General features: G+C 37.4%; 1 protein-coding gene across 7 annotated transcripts in view; it reads right to left on the bottom strand.

Moving 5' to 3' along the window:
- LOC131547859 (membrane-associated phosphatidylinositol transfer protein 2) overlaps positions 1-6,874 on the bottom strand; it is a 68,023-nt gene extending 61,149 nt beyond the window's left edge. For 6 of the 7 annotated variants that reach the window (XR_009273039.1, XR_009273037.1, XR_009273038.1 and 3 more), the window contains exon 1: positions 6,261-6,872. The gene's annotated coding sequence lies outside the window, so the exon portion shown is untranslated. Of the gene's footprint in view, positions 1-6,260 lie in introns of all 7 variants that reach the window. The other variant, XM_058788590.1, reaches the window with a different exon arrangement.
- Between the last annotated feature and the right edge of the window lie 1,577 nt (positions 6,875-8,451).

An 8,451-nucleotide genomic window follows, 5' to 3' on the forward strand; every position in this document is an offset into this window, starting at 1 on the left:
CGAAGATCAACATCGGCTTCTACATCACTGCCTGTTTAGCCCCGCCCACCGATTCATGCATGTAGTGTAAATAACGAGAGGGTCAAACGCAGGTCTATGCTCCGAAGATAACAAGACGCTGTTCAGTGCGAAGTTGTGGAAAAACAGAAGGCTATTTGCACTGCCTTCCTTCTGATCCCAAAAGTTTATTTTTAATGAAGTGCCAGGCTGCGTCAGTAGGAACTTGGTCCTTTGTTCACATTTTACCGCGGATTTGTTTACAAACAAGGCACATTTCGATGCGGGATTTTCAGAAAGACTGAAACTAAAAGACGATGCTGTGCCGACTACACTAGATCTGACAGTAATCGCACCACACAAGTGTGAGTAACTGTTTTTATTACATGTTCACTATTGCTTTGTTTGTTCTTACAAATCGTTTGACGTGTATTGAGTATTTATGTACTTTTAACCTAAACCAGAGCAGCATCCATCTATGAGGAATCTACGCTGTCAAACATACACAACTGTTAGCCAATCATACCATGAGTGTTTACTTCCGAGACTACGATACGCCACGCCTATACAACCAGAGCGTTCTGATGAGGGGGGTCAAAACAGGACAGAAAATAGCCTATTTAAAAGTAAAAATCTTGATAAGATTATAGGTGGACCTCAGAGAACAGTACAAAATAATTTGTAAAAATGCAGTTCATTACACCTTTAAATCAGAAGTGTTATAAAAACAAGGATGAGTTACAATAAAAGGACAGATCACAATTCAATGGCACTGTCTTTAGAAAACTTAATGGGTAACACTTAACAATACGGTACCATTAGCAAACATTAGTTAATGCATTAACCAATATCATCTACCAATGAGCAATCCATTTGTTACAGTAATTATTAATCTATGTTATTAAAATAAAAAACTGTTCATGGTTAGTTCATTAAATAATATCAACATATACAATTTGATCTCAATAGCATATTACTAAATGTTGAAATAAACATTAAAATGTTAACAAATAAAACCTTATTGCAAATGGTTGCCAATCATTACAAACACATCACTAATATGTTTAATACACACAGTCTATCTCAGCATCTGCCATAACATCTTTTCACCAGTTACTTCTCTAAGTTCAGAGGCGATGCCATCAATCAAAATCACAGTGGGCGTGGCCCAATACCATTAGCATCTGGATGGGCTCCAAGAGCAAAAAGTGAAAAATATACAGTTGCTTCTTGCAGCATTAACGACACAATTCCTCCCCCCCCACCCCTGGACCCATTTGTTACCAAGATTAGGTATCTATTAAGACCAACTGGCCATTTCCTGATTGCATTCATTAATAATGGTGCTCTGCTTTGTGGAGAACGGCTATTGCCAACACACAACCCAAAACTTGACGAACTGATGTCACAAAAGAGGTTGAAGCAGGTAGGTCCGTACTAATAGAGTGGTCCTTTCAGTGTATTGCCTTTCCGAGTCTATTACTGTAAGTGGGGCGGACAAACACTATTAAAATTTCAAAAGACATTGATGTTTGGCTATGCCGTCACAAGCGGCATGAGCGCAATAACGCTTGGGGATGGTCCTATGCAACTTTTCCATTTGTGAAATTGGGACGAGGTCAGCGGATGGGATAATTTCAACACACAGAGGCTTCTGAGGGTGTCAGCCAATGTGTTTGAGGGGATAGTTCACCCTATAATGAAATTCAGTCATGCTCGTCCTCATGTCAATCCAAACCCGTTTGAGTATCTTCATGTAGCGCTTTTATATACAACAACAGTTGGTGACCATGTCTCCCAAGTTCCAAAACAAATAACAAAAGAGACAAAAAAAGAACTATTAAAGTAGTTCATGACATGTAAACCATATTCAAAGACATATGATAGCTTTGTATAAGAAACAGCCCAAAATGAATCCATATTTGAATGGATCAATATTAGGTTTGACAGCTGTACATTTTAAGTCAATAATGACAAACAGTTCAGATCTGTTCATCACACAAAACTAACACGTGACTTCAAAAGATGACGCACAAGAAGCTTGACAGAGATGGTCACTATTGACTGCTATCAGTCGGGTTAATAAAAAAAGAGCTACATGACTGAACGTCCTTCGAAATTCTCCTTTAGTGTTTCACAGGAAAGTTTGAAAAATATGGAATATGGTTTGGCAGAAACAAGCTTCCATAGAAAAGACATGAGGGTGATTAAGTAGTTTTCATTTTTTCAGTAAACCATTCCATTAGGATCTCATGATCATTCTGTCAGGTTACGCTTCCTCTTCCAAACCATCTAAAACAGCTCTAGAACGCAGACGCTGTTAACCTCGTCGACTGCGAGAATCAACTCTTCCAGATCAGATGAGCTGACTAATGAGCAGAACAGGGAATTGAGATGTCGATGGAGATGGTATGGTTATTTGTAACTTTCTGTAAGTTATATAAAAACACCCAAGCATATGCCCACACAGCTCTTCTGCCAACACCAACACACTTCCTGCTACAGTACGCTTATTAACGAGCACAATGGGTATATTTGGAAGCGGAGATACCAGTGGTGCCCAGTGGAAACGTTCGCCAAGAAAATCCAGCAAGAAATAGAACGGGACGCATCAGTGCAGGAATGACTGATGGGCTGATTCTCCCCAAACGAATACTCAAGGAGATCCGGAACAGGCTATGCTAAACACGATACAAAGCGCTCGCACACAAACCTACACACTTCATTTATTAATGGTCTCACCTGAGAGATATACAGTGTCTGGAGACGAGAGGGTCGAGCGTCTCCGTTACACTCTCGGCCCGCTCAAGAGAAAAGCGCTACTGTTACACAGGTTAACAGATATACGCCAAAGACTGTCAATCATATCATGCATGCGAACACGAACCCAACTCGAACGATGTAAGATTTTGCTTTTGCATTTATTCGTTTTAAATAAAGGGCAAGGAAGATATGCATGATGGTATGTACCATGCAATGGCATAAATAAGTCAACCTGCGATTCTGATACAGTTTCTACTATGGCGCAAAAGAAAAAACTGTTTACACTGAAATTTAGCTGATTGAAATAGGAGCAACTTTTGTTAAGGCACAGTTTAAGAGGAGGTTTATGGTTGTTAAGCAAAGCTGCAACTTAACTAAAAAATAAATAAAATTAACTTTAAAATTAATTAAAATAAATCAAATTTACATAAAAATCAACTTGCGTACAATAGAGAGACTTGATGTCAAAACCTGGAAAACTAATTCAACATGAGATTTTCCTATGGGTTTTTATAATGGGGGTTTTCAATTTATCAGTAAAATAAGGTCTGTAGTAAATATAAATGGACAATACATGGACATTTTGCAATGCATACTGAAGTCATACCATACTGAAAATGCGAATTTTAAAAAGTGCATGTTTGTAATAAGTAACTGCATAAGAATGTTTGGTATGTGAGCAGTTTACATTGTACAATAAAACATCCAAGTGTCATAAGTTATGTTTTCCACAGACCTTATTTTACTAGAAAAACCCATTATAAAAACCCACAGGAAAATCTCAAGGAAACCCATGGTGAATTAGTCTCTTGGGTTTTGACGTCAAGGCTGCTGCTCTCTTACATTTATTCATATATCAACCGCATTACAATGGCTTCAAACATTGCTAATTGAATTGTTTTTAACTTACACTTTATAAAAAAAAAATAAAAAAAAAAAAAAAAGGGTACAAAATCCGGGTACATCTTTGTACCATATTTATCCCTAAATAGTACATACTGGTACCTTAAATGTATATATTAGCACCTACTCCAGTGGCAGCTTGTGTACCTCTTTTTTTTTTTCAGAGAGTGGAAGTATTATATAAAACAGCAATTTCTATACGTTTATGTAATATATAAAACATTTTGTGGTTGAATTTCCGTTAAGGATATCTAAATTGTGATGCAAAATTATTACATTTTTCCCAAGAAAAAGCCACAGGAAAGAAAGCTCAGCACTGGCTCTTTCACAGTAACAACACAATGGATGACAAACTTCCTGGCCTAGATGAACATACGTATGTTCTGTAGCAGCTTCGTGGCCCCTTGCCTTGTTTGGAGGGAATACATTTCAATGTTTACTATGTGGCTATAAATAACAAGGTGCAACTGCGTAGTGTCGCCCCGCCGCTTCGCTTCCCTCTCTCCGCTGTGCCACCGGCCCGCTGCTGATGGTGTCGGGGTCACATCGGCATGCTGTCACGAGCCTGCCTCGCCTCCGTCCACCGTACATCCCTGCTGGAGCTGCAGCCATTAGCAGGCGCTCTCCGGCCGGGCCGGGAGGGGGGAGTGGAAGGCAATCAATACTGTGACTCATTCTTTCTACGATGGCTGCTTCATAACAGGATTCATTAAGAACAAACCTAATCATTTTGGCAGGATAATTAGATACAGGGAAGCATTTTTTCCTCTCCCTCGACGTGCTTGAAAAGAACATGGCAAACTATGAAGTCTCGCTAACTAAAAATGTAGGTTGCTGGCGAAAGGGAGTGTCCTGCGAGCGCACGGCGAAACGAGGCTCCGAAGTGGAATAGCAGCTAAAATTAACAATTCCATGACAAGATAATTGTGACCCTGCGATTAAGACGTGAAGAACGTCCCAATTATCTTGACAAGACTGGAATTATTACTGGAAGACGCAGGACTGTGTTCGATGTGTTTATTAATCAAAGACAGATGAAATTAATGCTAGATATTGAGGATGTAACCACATATTTAAGACTGGGGGGACAATGTAGAATGATCAACACTAATCTGAATATTGGGGAGAACCAGTATTAGATAGATAGATAGATAGATAGATACATAGAACAAGCCAAACTACATATACAAAACAATGTTTTACAGCAAACTCTCTTCATCTTTGGGTAACGTAACTTTCAAGGTTTTCTAATCCTTAACCAGGTTAGTTATCTCTGACAGTTGATTAACTTTAGATATCCAATAGACCAAAACAGCCAAACAGGGTAAAATGACAAAAATGGTCAATTATTATATGGACATGCACACCAAAACACATGATAGAGTCACGTCTGTGTCATTTGAGTCAACCACATATGCAAAAAACTATTGTAAAATGATTAAATATATTTTTTAATTATTTGGCTAAAAATCAACAGTATTCCTACGTTATGGAAAAAAAATAAAATAAAATAAAAAAGTTATATTCATAGGTATAAATTTCTATCTAATAAGATACTTTAGAGTGTGTAGCATAATTTGAAAAACTTATAATAAAAAAAAGCTATATATTTACACCTTTTTTGCTTGAAACATTTTTCATTTTTTAACATAACTTTTTTTCTTTTTAACGTATGCATCTTTAAAAACACAAAGCTGTTTTTCTATTATTTAAAAAATCCATACATCAGTGTTTTTCAAGACTGCGGGAACAGTGTTCATCACAAACCTAAAATTTTGACATAAAAAAAAAAAGTTATATTACATATTCACAGCACAGTATGACTTTAATTAGGTATTCATCAGTCTACTCACAGCAGATAATGTCTCTTGTAGAGCTAACTAATCTTCTTCAACCAGGTAAGGTTATCTCTGACAGCTAATTAACTTTGATGGGTCACAAATTCAAAACCCAAAAATCAAACTATACACACCTCATGACCAGCTTTCCTGAGGAAAACGCATATGCAAAATAACCTATTTTCATACCTATCAATAAATTACCCAGAAATATAAATGACAAGTCAGATATCTTGCTAAATACCCATGAGAATATAAATACACTCTATGCTAATTCATGAAAGTGAATAATTAATACAGCATACATTATTACAGGTACAGGAGTTTGACTACAATATCAAACGGTGATAAGTGATTTGACTGCCCAGTGATAACCCTCATTAACAATTCATGCTACCGCGAAGATTGGCCAATTTATGAATCCCATCTAATCTAGACAACCGTAAAAGCCTTAAGATAAGACTAAAATTACAGCATCTAAATAATACAGTAATCTCCTCCACAATTAAATAACACCTTTAATACGCACATACATTAATCTCATTACAAATCCCAAATGGCTCGTTTAAGTGGGGCAATCCGTAAAAAAAAAAAAAAATCAGGGTTTAAGGCGTTTAATTATTTATTTTGGTCACGAATGACAGCTAGAGAAGGCCGTGACTAGCTAACTCACAAGCGACCGTTGAAATTAAAAATGAGACCGTTGAGAATAATATTTCAAACGCGGGCAGACATTTCGCGGGCTTTGTATTTTCTTACCTTCGGCGCGGAGTTTTTAGCTCAAAGCGGCTCTTATCAGAGCGACGCGGCCATAGATATCCGGCGGGTTTAGCTCACACACATCCCCGCCGCAGGTCGAGGTGTCTGTCGGTCGCTCCAACGCTATTTCCCCGCGCTGTCTGTAAGCAAGCCGCTGGCTACCGGTTCAGCCGACTAAATAAAACAGCAAAGCAGGCCGACGGTGTCCTCCATGCAGTCAAAAAATAAAGTCCTGTGCTTTTAAAAAAGCGCGTACGGCTGACAGTCCACAACATACACACGTCAAAGAGGAAGTGACAGGACTGGTTAAACCACAGCAGAGCTCGAGCTTGACTGTCACTGCCTTTGCATTGTTTTCAGCGTGAACAGCAGCGGCACTGGGGCTTCCTGCATCATTATATCCGCTGCAGCTCATATAGTTGATCCCTTAAAAAACTGTACAGGTATGCTGATCTGTGCATTTGCGCGCGGCGTCCCGTGGGTACTGCGGGTCTATTTAAAGCTTATGCTCTTTCTCAAAACCTTGACCTAGCTTTTCAGTGCGTGCACGTCCTTTCCTTCTTTCTATCTTTACCGAAAGTGCGAGCAGCATCATTTCTGGTCCGATATCATTGGATGGTAAATTCGCCTCTCCCCTTCCTCTAGGGGTTATTTTTCCATCGCTGTAGCGCCCTCTGCCGGCTATAATCGTTACTTTTATTTTAAGTGTTTCTTAAAGAGATATTTCAGTCAAAAATAAACATTCTGCCATCATTTACTCACCTCCATGTTGTTCCAAATCCATATGGCTTCTGTGAAACACAAAGGGAGATACTTCGCACAATGTTCAAGCTGCTCGTCTATATACAGTGGAAGTGGACTAGCTGACAAGCTACAAAAATGACAAGAAAATAGCCTAAAAGTAGACTGAAATCTAAAGTTCATGCATAAATTAAAGATCATTTACTCACCCTAGTGCATTTAAAAGCTGTTTTTCTTGCTTCGGTGGAAAAAAAAGGCCGTTTTTTGCAAAACACACATTAAAAGTGAATGGTTACTAGCTTTTAAAGAGATAGTTCGTCCAAAATTGAAAATTATATAATCATTGACTCATCCTCATGTTGTTCCAAACCTGTATGTTTCTTTCCTCTGTTGAACACAAAAGAAGATATTTTGAAAAATGTTTGTGTTCGACAGTAGACATATGGAAAAAAGAAATACTGTGGAAGTCGATGGCTACCGTCAACTGTTTGGTTACGAACATTCTTCAAAGAAACTCGTACTGGTTTGGAACAACTTGAGGGCGAGTAAATGATGAAAGAGAATTTTAATTGTTAGAAAACTATCCCTTCAGTTCACATCTAAGAAAATAACGATATACTGTACTATAACGATAAATATAGTTTTAAAATCATTCTAAATTTAAAAGAACAGCAGAGTCCATGAAATAACAATAACGATATTGGAACAGCAGATGACAAACAGAATGTTATTACGTATTGGTATGGACGCTAATATAGTTATCATTACAGTTATTGTTCCTGGTGTGAACAGGTCTTTAAGCTCCAAAAAAATATAAGAATAACAACTATAAAAAAAAACATGTTTTGTGAGAAACTAAATGTAAAATTTAAACAATTACTGAAAATTATGGAAACCCGTTTCCACCACTGAATAAATTTTTTTTTAAAAAGGTTATTGCGACTTTTCTCTCACAATTCTGACTTTTTTCACAGAATTGTGATATAAACTCGCAATTATAAAGTCAGAGTTGCGAGATAAAAACACAATTACGAGTTATAAAATGGTAGAATTACTATTTATAAAGTCACAATTGCGAGATAAAAACTCGCAATTCTGACTTTTTTCTCGCAATTGAGAGTTTATATCGCAATTCTGACTTCTTTTCTCAGAATTGTGATATAAACTCGCAATTGCGAGTTATAAAGTCAGAGTTGCGAGATAACACAATTACGAGTTATAAAATGGTAGAATTACGATTTATAGTCACAATTGCGAGATAAAAACTCGCAATTCTGACTTTTTTCTCAGAATTGTGATATAAACTCGCAATTATAAAGTCAGAGTTGCGAGATAAAAACTCACAATTACGAGTTATAAAATGGTAGAATTACGATTTATAAAGTCACAATTGCGAGATAAAACTCGCAATTCTGACTTTTTCCTCGCAATTGTGAGTTTGTCGCAATTC

This window comes from Onychostoma macrolepis, chromosome 10 (genome assembly GCF_012432095.1).
Source record: "Onychostoma macrolepis isolate SWU-2019 chromosome 10, ASM1243209v1, whole genome shotgun sequence".
Classification (NCBI taxonomy): domain Eukaryota; kingdom Metazoa; phylum Chordata; class Actinopteri; order Cypriniformes; family Cyprinidae; genus Onychostoma; species Onychostoma macrolepis.